At 44.5% G+C, this 16,751-nt stretch overlaps 1 protein-coding gene across 1 annotated transcript in view; it reads left to right on the top strand.

Moving 5' to 3' along the window:
* Positions 1–16,751, top strand: part of nkain1 (sodium/potassium transporting ATPase interacting 1) — a 604,623-nt gene that overhangs the window by 278,356 nt on the left and 309,516 nt on the right. The window lies entirely within an intron of this gene.

The following is a 16,751-nucleotide window of genomic DNA, read 5'->3' as shown; positions in this document are numbered from 1 at the left end:
AGAGTATACCCTCCATGGAAAGATACTGAAGGGAGTACATCAATAGAGAGATCTAGGGTTTCAAATAATTCCCTGAAAGTACAGGTAAATACAGCCATGAAAAAGGCCACCGGCATTTTGGGTTTTATAAATAGGTGCATAAAAAGGGTTGCCATATTCCTAGAGGTATCCTAGTATGGGGTACAATAGCATAGTCTATTGTTACTGGACTAGTACTCCAGAGGCTTTGAATAATGATCCGGAGATTTGAGTTCAAATCCCACCACAACAGCTGTGGAATTTAAATTCAATTAAATAAACCTGGAATAAAAAGCTAGTATCAGTAATGGTGAACATGAAACTACTGAATTGTCATAAAAGCTCATCTGGTTCACTAATCCCCATTACTATTCCTTACCCGGTCTGGCCTATATGTGATTCCAGACCCACAGCAATGTGGTTGACTCTTACCTGCCCTCTGAAATGGCCCAACACGCCACTCAGTTTTATTCAAGAAGGTGGCTCACCACCACCTTCTTGAGGGCAATTAGGGATGGGCAATAAATGCTGGCCTTGCCAATATGCTCCTCCCATCCCACGCTCCTGCCGTTGGTCACCTGACATCCATCTCGTGATGCCCCGCCTTCCCATTGGAAAGTAAACAGACTCTCCTTTACCCGATTGGATGTTTCTTGGGTGCCAGTGAGACATGAGATATTGGGATTCTTCTGCTGGAGCAAAGAAGTCCCAAGAGGGAATTTAGTAGGGATTTTTTTTAATTAGAAAGGGTTTTGATAGAGTGAATAATAAAAACTTTTATTTATATAGCGCTTTTAACGTAGTAAAACATCCCAAGGTGCTTTGCAGCAGTGTTACAAGACAAAACAGATAAATTTGACACAGAGCCACAGAAGAAGAAATTAAGGCAGATGACCAAAAGCTTGTTTAAAGAGGTAGGTTTTAAGGAGTGTCATAATGGAGGAAAGAGAGGTTTAGGGAGGGAGTTCCAGAGCTAGGGCCCAAACAGCTGAAGCACTGCCACCGATGGTTAAGCAGTTATAATAGGGAAATATTAAGTCTTCCAGTTGAGAGTCAATGATGAGGAATGCTCAATTTAAAATTGTCGCTCAAATATTGAGAGAGATTAATATAGGAACAGTTTCAGGCAGGAGAAGACCATTGGTCCATTTAGCCCACTTATGGTGCATTTCTAATAACTTTGAATCCCATTTGTTGACAAGAACCTGTCGGATTCCTTCTCGAAACCCATTACAGATTCTTGTTCCGTTATCTGCGCCGGTAATCTGCTTAGGTGTTCGGAAACATGTCTTAAACTGGGTTTTTGGAGCACGGAATGCTCAGCTGTGGTGAGCAGTTGAACATAAGAACATAAGAATTAGGAACAGGAGTAGGCCATCTAGCCAAGTTGAGGCAGAGACCATTGCATTTCTTTAAAAAACAATAAATTGGATAAATATTGGAAGTAGAGGAAGATACAAGACTATGGGGAGAAAGAGGCACAATGGTATTAACTCTGTGTTGTTCTGGTCAAGAGTCAGCACAGATGCAATGGGCTGAAGGGCCTCCTGTGTTGCAACGTTTTTAGGCCTTTACCCGAGGCCATCGGGGAGCTAATTAGATCATTTTAAAGTACATTTTTTTTTTTGCTTTCTTCAGAAGTGGAGACACCAATATGTTTTTGCTCTCTCATTAGTGGCAAAGGCCGTGTCCGCCTACATTAATAGACAGAGACTCTCATTATGGGCTGTAATACCACTGCAATTAGACCTCAACATAATGCTCATAAAAAATATTGCATCTTGGCACTATATCTGCACAGCGACTTGAATTTTTAATGTGTTGGCACGGTACACATGAAATGCCACCAAATGTTTGCAGTGAGTTTGAAAATACTGTGCAACAGGGATAGTCAATTATTGTGTATGTTTGGCCCAGCTGTCTCTCTGGCAGATACCCCGAATGTCTGGATAAGGGTCTTGCTGCCAAAGCGGCAGGCATTATGCTGAGGGCGGGCGGAGGGGGGAGAGAATGTTCATGATCCAGTACAAAAACCCTCTGCTGTTTTACACCCAAGTCATTTTTAGCAGCAATCCGTTCATTAACACGGGTGAAATAAAGCACATTTGACGATAGAGTGTACACTCAAAATAACTCCTGTGACTGCAGAATCTGTCAGGAGCAGTACATCGTTTCACTACAATAGAGCAATTATATTATTGATTAACTGGGGAGCCAACATCTCTTGGCTTAAAGCAAACTGTGAGCTGGACGTGTATGGCAGGTCAGTCCGTATCTGAAGGAGAGAGAGGTTCATATTTCAAATGAGACCTTTGCAAGTACAAAGACGCCAATCTGTCTGGGATTGTTACTCACTATCCCACAGGATTCTGCTTTTTATTTTTCCGTCTTTTTCTTGTTCAGTTTTCCCCCTCAAGTTTTCTCCCTGGTTTTTCTGGAGGCCACTGTCATTCCATTAGCCTTGGGTCGCTGGCTCACCTCCCTTACCTCTCCCAAGTGGCATTTTGCATGCATGAGCCTAGACGGTCAGTGTTGATGAGTTGTCCAACTGTGGACAGCCTCAGAACAGAGTCCGATATTGGCCGTGAATTTGCTGGAGGCACCTCGAGGGGAGTACCCTGAGTTTCCCCACCCCTCGCCCAATTGGAACTGCGAGCTGATAATGGCACGGCGAGGGCAACGGGGCATCTGAGACCTTGGTGAACAACAGGGCCAACACTCTATCTCCTCAACCAGTGAGATTTCCGCCATTGTTCATCGGTTTATATGTAACCTTCAGGGCTGCTGACCGAGGATCATGTGGCTCTTTGTCGGCCGGTGCGGACACGATGGGCCGAAATAGCCTCCTTCTGCGTTGTGAATTTCTGTGTTTCTATTTAAGGATAGAGAAAGAAACGGAGGGAACGATGGAGAAGAAAATGGGTGATTTGAAGTCAAATTAGATACAGAAAGAAAAATAGAGAGGGAACGATAGATTGGATTAAGAGAGAGAAGAAAAAAAGAAGCAATGGAAAAGTAAGACTTTTCAAAAAGTTCATATTTAAGTAACTTCTCGGAACAATTTACTTCCTGCAGGAGTGAGACTCGACAGTTTCAATTGTTCCCGCTCAGGGCCTCCGAGGTTGAGTGGCATTGTAGGAGTTTCATTCTTATTTACGGCGCAAATCCAGAAACTTCTTGACACTCACCGGGAGATTGAGGGCGAGCTCCCATTTTTATGAGGCCAACTGTGGAAATCAGCCCATCAACTTGTGGCGATTGGCAACTCACGGTGTGTCTCTTCCTCACCACAAATCAGTGGGTGTGTTTCTTTTTACGCACTATTAATACCGTTCACCGTTATTATCCCAGCCAATTCTGGGCCATTTTATCTTCACTTGACAGCCACTTGTGTCCACATACCAGCAGAGGGCACTGGATAATGGCCAGGAGCATGAACCCTGGCTGATAGTCCCTGCTGCACACTCCATACCCAGATTCCAGTTGGAGCTTGTGAAACGCACTGCTTACAAATGAACCGCACTTGGTGTGTAACCCCTTGAGGGCCTTTCATGGTCCATTGCTTGGCCCCTGATAATTGATTGAAGACAGGACCAATATATCACTGTTTAATTATGTGAATGGGCCATTGGCATTATACCTGGGAACCTCCCGAGAGCTTCTGCTGAGTGAGATGTACGTGCAGCTTTATGTAAATATGCAATTCCATGGAACTAGCCAGTAATTAGCAAAAGGGCCCAAAATCCCAGGGCATAAAACAGGCGAAACACAAACAGCTTCCAGTGATTAACTGGACCAAGGCTCAATAAAATGGAGGAATGCGATTTCTAATTAGAACTAGCACGCAATTTGATGTTGCAAATTTAATGTGACTGCCGTGGAGACCACTTAAAATAAGCAAAGCGAATAACACTTCTTAAAAATAGAAAGCTTCAGGGCTAAACAAACCGATGGGGCACTCCTGCACAAATAGTTATAGGGGTCAAAAATCGGTTGCTAACGCTGGTGGTGGCTGTTAACTGGGAGTTAGGCGGTTGGGAGTGGCGCTGGATGTTGTTAACGCCTAACGCAAAATTTGGTGGTCATTTTTTAAGGGCGTTAAAACGTTACTTCCCGCCGGCTGACGCCGTAGAAATCATGAAGTCCATACGCGTGAAACGCCTCCTTGGCACTTCCGTCGCGATATTTAGTTTGTACGGATGCCGTACTGGCAGGCAGCCGGACAGCCTGAAAAAAAGTGGTGGTTAAACTGCGGAACACGGGCGGAGAGCAAGGTAAGTTTTATTTATTTCTTTATTTATTCATTTTTTTCATTAGTTCTAACAGTGGGGCGTTTGTGTGTGGGTCAACGCATTAACATTTTGTTCACCAGTACCACAGTGCTGTCGAGCAGCGGTTATTCACCAATAACCTGTTCGGCAATGGTCGGTTTGGGTTCTGCCAGGGCCACTCTGCTCCAGACCTCGGTACCTGAGGTGAGGTGAGAGTGACTGCCCTTGACATCAAGGCAGCGTGTGTGCTGCTAAGAAGCACTGGTAAAAGTGAAGTCAGTGGGGATCAAGGGTAAACTCTCCAGTGGTTGGAGTCGTACCTGGCATAAAGAAGGACGGCTGTTGGAGGTCAATCATCTCATCCCCAGGACATCCCTGCAGGAGTTCCTCAGGCAAGCATCCTGGGCCTAACTATCTTCAGCTGCTTCATCAATGACCTATCATTATGTTATGTCCAAATAAACACTCAAATTAGTGTGGTAATAACCAGCTGCTTTTATATCCAGAATATTTTGTCAAAGAATAACAAAGCAATACAAGAGAGACATTGGAGTTTAAATGCCATAAGTGCTTATTCCCAATAGGATACCATCTGGTATTCCGTTAACAATATGCAAGTACCATGTATCTAATCACCCTCTGGTTTGAGAATAAGGGGTCGCCCATATTTAGAACTGAGATGAGGAGAATTTTTTTCTCTCAGAAGGTCGTAAATCTGTGGAATTCTCTGCCCTAGAGAGCTGTGGAGGCTGGGTCATTGAATATATTTAAATTGGAGATAGACAGATTTTTGAACGATAAGGGAGTGAAGGGTTATGGCGAAAATCACATTCATGCGTTTTAACAGGGTTTCCACCGCATTACCAAAGAATGAGTGGGAAGGGTATAGGGCGGGCAGGGAAGTGGAGCTGATCCCAAGATTAGATCAGTCATGATATTAAATGGCGGAGCAGGCTCGAGGGGCCAAATGACCTACTCCTGCTCCTATTTCTTATGTTCTTATGTATCCCCACCCTCTCTCCTCTGTTGCTTCTCGCTCCCTCCCTATCATCTCTCTCTTCCACCTCTCCCTCTCTCTCTCCCTTTCCCCTATAATCTTTCCCCACTGCACTCCTTGCAAACCCTCTCTCTGTACCCTTCCCCCCTCCCACTCTTTCTCTCTTCCTGCCTGCTTCATACATGTTATATTTACATTTTCTTTCTGTTATGTCTTTAATACTCTTATGAATGACTCTACGAGGTCTAGTATTGTACTTGAGCTGTTGTGACCTTAGTCCCATTTATTGTAACTCCAGAGTGAGGCACAAGCATGGTGGGCAGCCTTTTATACTGGGCCCTGTTCACCTATGCAGGTGACCTTCGGGTCTCCCACCGCAGTGCCCTCTGGTGGCACATCTTATGTGACTATACAGTTAGTATACATGGCCTACATACATGACACTTTCTTTTCCTCCCTGTCTCCAATATGCAGGTTAATTTTGTGTGTAAGGTGCAGTGATTGTGAAAGACAGGCCAGGAACTTTCTCGCACTGCTCCTGGCACGCCGCCATTGCTGCACTGGTAACGCGGTAGAAACCCTGTGAAAACACATGGGTGTGGTTTTTGCTGCACTTATGGTGAAGTTACCACAATAGAGGGGAGCAGCTCTTGGCCTCGATTTGGGTGTTTTAGAGATATAAGCCACAAGCACGGTCTCAACAAAACTGTTGCTTTAGCAAAAATTATTTGAAGAAAGAACAAGAAAGATTTGCAATTATATAGTGCCTTTCACAACCTCAGGATGTCCCAATACACTTTACAGCCAATGAAGTACTTTATTGAAGTGTAGTCACTGTTATAATGCGGGAAACACGGCAGGCAATTTGCGCACAGCAAGCTCCCACAAACAGCAATGTGATAATGACCAAATAATCTGGGCTTTTTAATGTGTTGATTGAGGGATAAATATTGGTAAGGACACTGGGGAGAACTCTCCTGCTCATTTTTGAAATAGTGCCATGGGATCTGAGATGGCAGACTGGGCCTCGGTTTAATGTCTCATCTGAAAGACGGCACCTCCAACAGTGCAGCACTGCACTGGAGTGTCAGCCTAGACTTTTGTGCTCAAGTCTCTGGAGTGGGACTTGAACCCACAACCTCCGAACTCCGAGACCAGAGTGATACCCACTGAGCCATGGCTGACACCTTACCATGAAATGATTGACAACGTCATTTAATTCTCACATCACCAAGATTCTATGTGGTGGTGGTGTGGATAACTAATAATGTCTGACTTAGTTCTGGATCTGCATCCATTGAGGGCTGTTCCATTATTTCTATCCTGTCAAATTTTGATCTCGTAATACTCCTGTATTGGGACATTTCATTACTTTAAAGGCGCTAAATAAATACAAGTTGTTGCTGTTGACACTCCAGTGCAGTACCGAGGGAGTGCTGCACTGTCAGAGGTGCCGTCCTTTTGATGAGATGGTAAACCGAGGCTCTGTCTGCCTTCTCAGGTGTACTTAAAAGATCCCACAGCGCTTATCGGAGAAGAGCAGGGAAGTTATCCCCAGTGTCATGGCCAACATTCATCCCTCAACCAAAATCACTAAAAGAAGAGATTATCGGGTTATTTATCACATTACAACAGTGACTGCACTTCAAAATAAATCCATTGGCTGCAAAGTGCTTTGGGCCGTCCTAAGGTCATGAAAGGTGCTATAGAAATGCAAGATCGATCTTTTGTATAAAAGGGGGCCATCAGTGTTCTGTACATGACTGAATCCTGGAGATCCTTCCTACAGAGCGCAAAGCTGAATCCATCCAGCATCAAAGAAGCCTGTTAATTGTAGCATAACTTGTCAGGAGAGTATTTCATTAATTTTGAGGTTTAAAAAGATTTTGCTTCAGTTGCGGTTTGTGCATCTATCACTTTCTGACAGAAACGCGCTAGAAATTATGCCATAACAATAAAAATTTGACATTTAATCCATCGGTATAAACATTTCAAGACCCTGTTATTTCTTAACCGTGACTTCCAGGTTTCTATCAACCCATTAACCGAAGAACGTTTGGCCTTGCGATATTTAACAAGCTTCTCCGTATTGAATTTATTTGATATGGAGACAGGAGCATGCCAAGGATCGCATGACAAATGGTGAATGTGAGGCCCAAGTTAATCAATGCGAACAGATAGTTGGGTCTGTTCTGTTCGGGCAGCAGAGGAAACGGCAATTAGGTAAATGGTTTTGTCTAATAATTGTTTGTTGAAAAACTGGATTCGTGATCAGTTTGTGCCCTGGACCGATGCACTCTTGGATATTTTGGTTTCCAGGCAGGCTCTGAAAAAACACACACAGTGTGAGAATGTTCTTAAGAAATTCCTTTTTAAATTGCAAACCCTGCCGCATTTTATGATGTCAAGTTCCAATGCTTTTACAAAGCATATACGGCACAGAAACAGGTCATTCGGTCCAACCAGTCCATGCCGGCGTTCCTCCACTCGAGCTTCCTCGCGTCTTTCCTCATCTAAATCTATCCGTATAACCCTCTATTCCCTTCTCCCTCATATGCTTGTCTAGCCTCCCCTTAAATGCATCTATACTATTCGCTTCAACCACTCCCTGTGGTAGCGAGTTCCACATTCTCACCACTCTTTGGGTAAAGAATTTTTTCTGAATTCCCGATTGGATTTCTTGGTGACTATCTTATATTGATGGCCTCTAGTTATGCTCTTCCCCACAAGTGCAAACATTCTCTCTGTATCCACTCCATCAAAATCTTTCAGAATTTTAAAGACCTCGATTAGTTCATCCGTCAGCCTTCTTTTATCAAGAGAAAAGAGACCCAGTCTGTTTATCCCTTCCTGATATGTATACCCTCGCATTTCTGGTATCATCCTTGTAAATATTCTCTGCGCCCTCTCCAGTGCCTCTATATAACTTTTTATAATATGGTGACCAGAACTGTACGCAGTGTGGTCTAACCAAGGTTCGATACAGGTTTGGCATAATTTCCCTACTTCTCACAACAAATGCCCTCAGACATGTTCTGAACTGTATGCCACTGTTCTGTAGAGACATCTTGGGTGAAGTAAATCATTTAGAGGTATACTACGGTTGTAAAATACTACTGGCCTAGCCTACTGGGAGCCAGGACGTTCCTGATTCATTGCTTTCCTTAATAGGAGGAATCAGGAATGTAACTGAGAGTGGAGAATGCAAGATGGATCGTTGCACAGCAACAAATGGCTCAGATAGTTTACTGAATGACTCACTGAAATGGATCTTTTTATTTTAAGTCAAGTAGTGCTTAGCTTTTCTTTTTCTCTCTCTCCTTTTTCAGCCAACTTTCTCTCTTCCTCCAACTAGGATACATTTCTACAGGATTCCTCTGCTATCTCGCCTAAGAAAGAAAGAACTGATGGGGTTAGATGAAGTAGGGTGGGAGTTGGTTAGTGTGGAGCATAAACACTGGCATGGACCAGTTAGGCCGAATGGCCTGATCTGTGCTGTAATTTCTGTGTAATGTAATTTTGAAAGTGTCTTTCATAACCTCACAACATCCCAAAGCACTTCACAGCCAATTAGGTACTTTTCTTGCTATTGAGGGAGTGCAGCGAAGGTTCACCAGACCGGGATGGCGGGACTGACACATCAAGAAAGACTGGATCAACTGGGCTTGTATTCACTGGGGTTCAGAAGAATTGAGAGGGGATCTCATAGAAACATTTAAAATTCTGACGGGTTTAGACAGGTTAGATGCAGGAAGAATGTTCCCAATGTGGGGGAAGTCCAGAACCAGGGGTCACAGTCTAAGGATAAGGGGTAAGCCATTTAGGACCGAGATGAGGAGAAACTTCTTCACCCAGAGAGTGGTGAACCTGTGGAATTCTCTACCACAGAAAGTTGTTGAGGCCAATTCACTAAATATATTCAAAAAGGAGTTAGATGTAGTCCTTACTACTAGGGGGATCAAGGGGTATGGCAAGAAAGCAGGAATGGGGTACTGCATGTTCAGCCATGAACTCATTGAATGGCGGTGCAGGCTCAAAGTGCCGAATGGCCTACTCCTGCACCTATTTTCTATGTTTCTATGTTTTGAAGTGTGCTCACTGTTGTAATGTAGGAAACATTGCAGCCAATTTGCACACAGCAAAGTGCCACAAACAACAATATGATCATGACTAGGTAATCTGTTTTAGGGATGTTGGTTGAGAGTTAAATATTGGCCAGGACAGCGGGGAGAACTGCCCTGCTCTTCTTTGAAATAGTGCCATGGGATCTTTTACGCCCACCAGAGAGGGCAGACGGAGCCTCAGTTTTACATCTCATTAGTCCTCAAGTCTCTGGAGTGGGTCTTGAACCCACAACCTTCTGACTCAGAGGTGATAGCTGAGCAACGGAGAAGAGGCACTGGAGGAGGATGGTGTGGCTAGCCATATCCACCCAGATCAGCATAGATTATGTGCTCAAGTCTCTGGAGTGGGACTTGAACCCACAACTTAGAAGTGAGAGTGCTACCATCTGAACCATGGCTGACACCTAAGTAGCCGAGACAGTAAGTGTTAGCTGGCTTTTCACACATGGGGGCCCACCATGGCTGCATCTTTCTTTATCTCAGGCAGTTGCCTATTGGATATTAAACATGGGGCACATCCAATAAAAACTTTAACTTAAGAAAAAAATTCAAAAGTAATTTAAATTATATTCAAATATTGTTCCTTACACTCCAGTCCCTCCAGAGCCCCCACCATAGCTGTCTCTGATCATCTCTTCTGCCACACACACACACACACACACACATACACGGACTTTTCAGCAAAGGTTGCTTGATAGTTATGCGAAGCCCTAGTTGAAACATTCTCCCTCCTCTCTCCAACGCAGGGGTGCTGAGGCCAATTGTAGTATCTCTATTGACCCACCAACTGAGATCAGCGAGCACGGCGACTGACGGATGGAAAACAGCCCTGAGCGTAGCTCTTTATGATATATGGGGCTGGAAGTGAAGTAGGGGAGGGACTTGGCACAACGTAAGCTGCTCTCAACCCAAGATCCATTTCTGTCATTGCAGGAGTGAAACTGCAGTGCACCAACATGCAGTTTGCAGTAATGGTGGATTTAGAAATTACTGAAGAGGGATGCGACTGCTGAAGATGTGAAGTTTATTTTTGTGCAGGTCTGAAGTTTGGCCCACTCTCAGAGTAGATTTTTTGATGTATTAGTATATTTTCTGGCATTTTGGAGCTCAGTGTTACAGTATCCTTAGAGACCATAATACAACTCAACACGGGCCAGTTCCTTGTATTGGGAATCTAACCCCAGATACCTCTGGGCCAATCTTCCCTGGCCTTAACGTCCCATGTGTACCATTTCATGGGATGTTATGAGCCAAAAAAAGAGGCATATATCTGTATTGCTGATATGACGCATTATATGTGATGCATATTTCCGATGTTGGGGTGGAGGACTTTCCCACCTGATCCAGAAGGTTGAGTGTCAGCTGTGGCTCAGTGGGTGGCACCTTCACCTCTGAGTCAGAAGGTTGTGGGTTCAAGTCACACTCCAGAGACTTGAGCACGTAAATCTAGGCTGACACTCCCAGTGCAGTGCTGAGGGAGTGCCGCACTGTCGGAGGTGCCGTCTTTCGGATGAGATATTAAACCCAGGCCCTGTCTGTTCTCTCGGCTGCACGTAAAAGAATTCCATAGCATTATTTCGAAGATGAGCAGTGGAGTTATCCGCGGTGTCCTGGCCAATATTTATCCCTCACTCAACATCACTAAAACAGATTATCTGCTCATTATCACATGACTGTTTGTGTGAGCTTCCTGTGTGCAAATCGGCTGCCTCGTTTCCTACATTACAACAGTGACTACACTTCACAAAGTACTTAATAGGTTGTAAAGCGTTTTGAGACATGCGGTGGTCGTGAAAGGCGCTATATAAATGCAAGTTGTTCTTTATTAACATTTTTTAATGGCATCTCCCACATCTATTGCCAGACTTTGTTATGTCTCTGCAGCTTTTAAAGAACACCCATATAAATGAGTGGTCAAGGTTGTGAGCTACTGACCAGTACGTGAAGAGCCAGAAAAGAAGATTAATTCAACTGTTTTCAGGAGCTATTTGCTGCATTTTTCTTATTTTTCTTCTCCTTACACTAAGCATCTAGTGAGTATTTGTGCCAATAGTTTAAATTCTCCTTCCCGACTTCATTGCGGACATCAGTGGGTTTGCCAATGGGAATCCTCCATTCTGAGGAGTTTCTTGAAAGAAGAGGACCACTAGTGAAAGGATGCCTGGCAGGTGAGGCTCTGTGCTCACCAGTTTGCCCCTACACATACTCGCATTTGCAGGAAATGTGTCCCGGCCTCACTTTGGTAGATGATTAGTCCAAACAGAGGTGATTGTCGATTAAGACAGTCGGCCCGGTGTATGTATAAAGGTCTGTCTAACTGTTATGCTGGAGAGTTACCCCAATCACACGCCACGTGGTATCACATGAAGAGAAAATGAACAACCATTGGACAAGCATAGACTAATGAAGGAGAGCCAGCAAATTGCATTTGAATAATTTAATTTGAGTTTTTTGATGAGGTAACAGAGGATGGATGAGGGCAGTGCTGTTGATGTTGCCTGTATGGACATTCAAAGGCGTTTGATAAAGTACCACATATTAGGCTTGTTGGCAAAATTACATAAGTACATCAGAACATAAGAATTAGGAACATCTAGCCCCTCGAGCCTGCTCCGCCATTCAACAAGATCGTGGCTGATCTGGCCGTGGACTCAGCTCCACTTACCCGCCCGCTCCCCGTAACCCTTAATTCACTTATTGGTTAAAAATCTATCTATCTGTGACTTGAATACATTCAATGAGCTAGACTCAACTGCTTCCTTGGGCAGAGAATTCCACAGATTCACAACTCTCTGGGAGAAGAAATTCCTTCTCAACTCGGTTTTAAATTGGCTCCCCCGTATTTTGAGGCTGTGCCCCCTAGTTCTAGTCTCCCCGACCAGTGGAAACAACCTCTCTGCCTCCATCTTGTCTATCCCTTTCATTATTTTAAATGTTTCCATAAGATCACCCCTCATCCTTCTGAACTCCAACGAGTAAAGACCCAGTCTACTCAATCTATCATCATAAGATAACCGCCTCATTTCCGGAATCAGCCTAGTGAACATTAAAGCCCATGGGATAAAAGAGGCAGTATGGATACAACATTGGCTATCAGACAGAAAAGAGAGAGTTGTGGTGAATGGCTGTTTTCAGACTGGAGGGAGGTATACAGTGGAGTTCCCCAGGGTTCAGTACAAGAACCACTGCTGTTTATGATATACATTAATGACTTGGACTTGGGGGTACAGGGCACAATTTCAAAATTTGCAGATGACATGAAAATTGGAAGTGTAGCAAATAGTGCAAAAGATAGTAATAGACTTCAAGAGGACATAGGTTGGTGGAATGGGTGGACACGTGACCGATGAAATGCAACGCAGAAAAGTATGAGGTGATACATTTTGGTCGGAAGATTAAGGAGAGACAATACAAGCTAAATGGTACACTTTTAAAGGAAGAGAGAGACCTGGGGGTGTTCATGCACAAATCTTTGAAGGTGACAAGACATATTAACAAAGCAATTAATAAAGCATGTGGGATCCCGGGCTTTATAAATAGAGGCATACAGTCCAAAAGCCAGGAAGTTATGCTAAAGCTATGTAAAATACTAGTTTGCCCTCAGCTGGACTATTGTGTCCAGTTCTGGGTACCACACTTTAGGAAGGACATGAAGGCTTTGGAGAGGGTACAGAAGCGATTTACTACAATGGTTCCAGGGATAAGGGATTATAATTACGTGGATAGACTGGAGAAGCTGGCGTTGTTTTCCTCAGAACAGAGAAGCCGAAGTGGAGAATTGATCAAGGTGTTGAAAATCATGAAGGGTTTAGATAGAGTAAATAAAGAGAGACCGTTTCCAATGGCTGATGGTTTGATAACCAGAGGGCACAGATTTAAGGTGATTGGTAAAAGGAGGTGACATGAGGAAAAACCATTTCAGGATTTGGAATGCACTACCTGATAGGGCGGTGGATGTAGATTCAATAGAAGCCTTCAAAAGGGAATTGGATAAATACTTAAAGGAGAAAAAATTGCAGGAATGTGCAGGAAAGAGCGGGAGAGTAGGATTAACTGGATTGTTCTTCAAAAGAGCTGGCGCAGACCCAATGGGCTGAATGGCCTCCTTCTGTGCTGTACTGTTGTATGATTTTTTGGAAGAACGTAGTGCAGGGTGATCATCAGCCTGATTGACCACATCCACTGAGATCCCTTCAGGCATTGTCAACATTGGCAACAACTGTCCGAGTCAGCAGAAAGTCAGATGTGGGGCTGTGTCATTTGCTAACAAGCACCATATGGATGGCAGACTCGAGTACCAGCCAGCTGTCACTCAACCTGGCACTTGGTGTACCCTTTCCCTTCATTTGCCTCACACTCCTTAATCCCCTGGCCCTTCCAAGCACAGCAGGTGCTGATCGTGGGTTGAGCTGTCTTTTGAGCCTTGTACAGATTTTGAGAATATTTCTTTCCCTATTGTGGCGCTTCCTTTTAATTGTCTCCGTGTCTTTAAATTTCACGTGTGCAGTTTTCCACTCCCACCTCTAGTCTGCTCCTTACACCTGCGGCCGATTAGCTCTGCCTTCCAACCAACCCTGCTTGGTCTTCACACCCTCCACCTGATCTGATTGGTTGTGGCAGGCTCCACCTTGGCCACCAGTGCTGATGTCGAAGGTGCCCAGACTGACCGATCTCCAAACCCAGTGAAGTACTAACCAGCTCACAGGTTTGAAGTGCGGACTGTCAGCTTAAAAAGCTGATTGGTTGGCATGGGGTAATCAAACCTGATATCTTCATAGTCTGTTTCAGCTATTCACTGGTTTTAGAAACATAGGAACAGGAGTTAGGCCATTCAGCCCCTTGAACCTGTTCCACCATACAATTGGATCATAAGAACATAAGAAATAGGAGCAGGAGCCGGCCATACGGCCTGCTCCGCCATTTAATACGATCATGGCTGATCCGATCATGGACTCGGGTCCACTTCCCCGCCCGCTCCCCTTAACCTCTTATTCCCTTATCGGTTAAGAAAACGTCTGTCACTGTCTTAAATTTATTCAATGACCCAGCTTCCGCAGCTCTCTGAGGCAGCGAATTCCACAGATTTACAATTCTTTCTCATCTCAGTTTTAAATGGGCGGCCCCTTATTCTAAGATTAAGCCCCCTAGTTCTAGTCTCTCCTATCAGTGGAAACATCCTCTCTGCATCCACCTTGTCAAGCCCCCTCATAATCTTATACGTTTCGATAAGATCACCTCTCATTCTTCTGAATTCCAATGAGTAGAGACCCAACCTACTCAACCTTTCCTCATAAGTCAACCCCCTCATCCCCGGGATCAAGCTAGTGAACCTTCTCTGAACTGCCTCCAAAACAAGTATATCCTTTCGTAAATATGGAAACCAAAACTGTATGCAGTATTCCAGGTGTGACCTCATCAATACCCTGTATTGCTGTAGCAAGACTTCACTGCCTTTATACTCCATTCCCTTTGCAATAAAGGCCAAGATTCCATTGGCCTTCCTGATCACTTGCTGTACATTTCTGTACCTCAACCTCATGCTCCCATCTTTGCTCCATATCCCTTGATACCCTTAACCATCTATCAATGTTAGTCTTTTCACTTGATCCAGCATCCACAGCCTTTTGGAGCAAGTGAATTCCAGATTTCCTCCACCCTTTCTGCTTTACTAATCGAGCTATTGGGGAGTGTGCAATGGTCAGCTTTAAAGGGCTACTGACACTTCAATGGGACAATGATGGTGAAGACCTGGAAAAGTTGGGTAAGTTTACGAATAAGTTGGAACCTCAGAAATACATGCTCATCCATAACTAGGCTGTGATTTGTTTTTTCATTCGTTCATGGGATGTGGCTGTCGCTGCCAAGGCCGGCATTTATTGCCCGTCCCTAATTGCCCTCGAGAAGGTGGTGGTGAGCCGCCTTCTTGAACTGCAGAGGGCAGTAAAGAGTCAACCACATTGCTGTAGGTCAAGGGTCACATGTAGGCCACACTGGGTATGAACAGCAGATTTCCTTCTCGGTGATCCAGGGAGGTTGTTTACGTAGTTTTGTGATCACAGTTACTGGTAGTAGCTTTTTTTAAAATTCCAGCCTTATTTAATTATATATTTATTTTATTCCAGATTTAATTGAATTTAAATTCCCCAGCTGCCATGGTGGGATTTGAACTCGCTATTCCAGATTATTTATTTATAAGGAAGCTGTTAATGCAGAATGCTAAGAGAGGCGGTTGTGAGGGAAGTGTTGTACCTCAGCAGCTGACTGTCAAACCCAGTGACAAGTTGTGATGGCAGCTAATTAAAACAACTTAATTAATCAGTACAAATTACATCTATTGGGCCCTTGCTGCCCTGTAAATTAACAGTCTTCACTCCAGTAAATCCTTCCGTTCACACAGAAAGCTTATTATTGACAGCTGCACAGCCTAAATTATAGGATAAAAATATGTATGTATGTGCAAATATATATATCAACTCTAATGGGGCGAAATTGCCCCTTTTTACAGCCCCGTTAGCGCCTTCAGGGGCCGCAATGGCGTTTTCGCCCAGGGGAGGGGGGGCGCTAGAGCCTCCCGGGAAATTGCCCCCGAGGTTTTGGGGTGCGCTGTCCCGGCTGCGCTCCGCAATTAGTGCCCCGGGCCAGCGCGCAACCAGCGACGACATCATCGAAGTGCTCGGACATCCGCTGCTGGGGCGCCCCTTAAAGGGGGGGCCTTTAGTGCACCCGGGCCGCCATCTTTCTTTGGCGGCCGACTCTTGGGTCAGCCTGACAATAGCGGCCCTCGTGTCGACCGTTTTAGGTGCCGGGCCGTGCTGGCCCGGTCTCATGCGTGCCTGATGGCCCAGTGGCGGCCAGCAAATGTCATGCAGAGTGCACAACGACCCTCCCCTTTAATGGAAGTTGTATGGCATCATTTCAGTGCAGGACTGAGGGAGAGCACCTTTTAAATCCACCGCTCAGCTGGATATTAAAAAAAATCCCGCGATACTATTTGAAGAAAAGCAGCTGAGTTCTTCTCGGTGTCTTGGCCAATATTTATCCCTCAACCAACATCATTAACAAACAGATTATCTGGTCATTATCACATTGCTGTTTGTGGGATCTTGCTGTGTGTAAATCGGCTGCTGTGTTTCCTACATTACAACAGTAACCGCTGTAAAGTGCGTTGGGACATACTGATTTTGTGAATGGCACTATATAAATGCAAGTTCTTTCTTTTGATATTCCTCCCAGTGACTACACTGCAGAACTAATCCATTGGCTATGTAACACTTTGGAATGTCTTAAGGACATGAAGGGCGCTATTTAAATGCAACGTATCCTCTCCTAGCAGAATTCAAT

Source organism: Pristiophorus japonicus, chromosome 14, assembly GCF_044704955.1.
Source record: "Pristiophorus japonicus isolate sPriJap1 chromosome 14, sPriJap1.hap1, whole genome shotgun sequence".
Lineage (NCBI taxonomy): Eukaryota > Metazoa > Chordata > Chondrichthyes > Pristiophoridae > Pristiophorus > Pristiophorus japonicus.
This window is presented reverse-complemented; position numbering and strand designations above follow the sequence as displayed.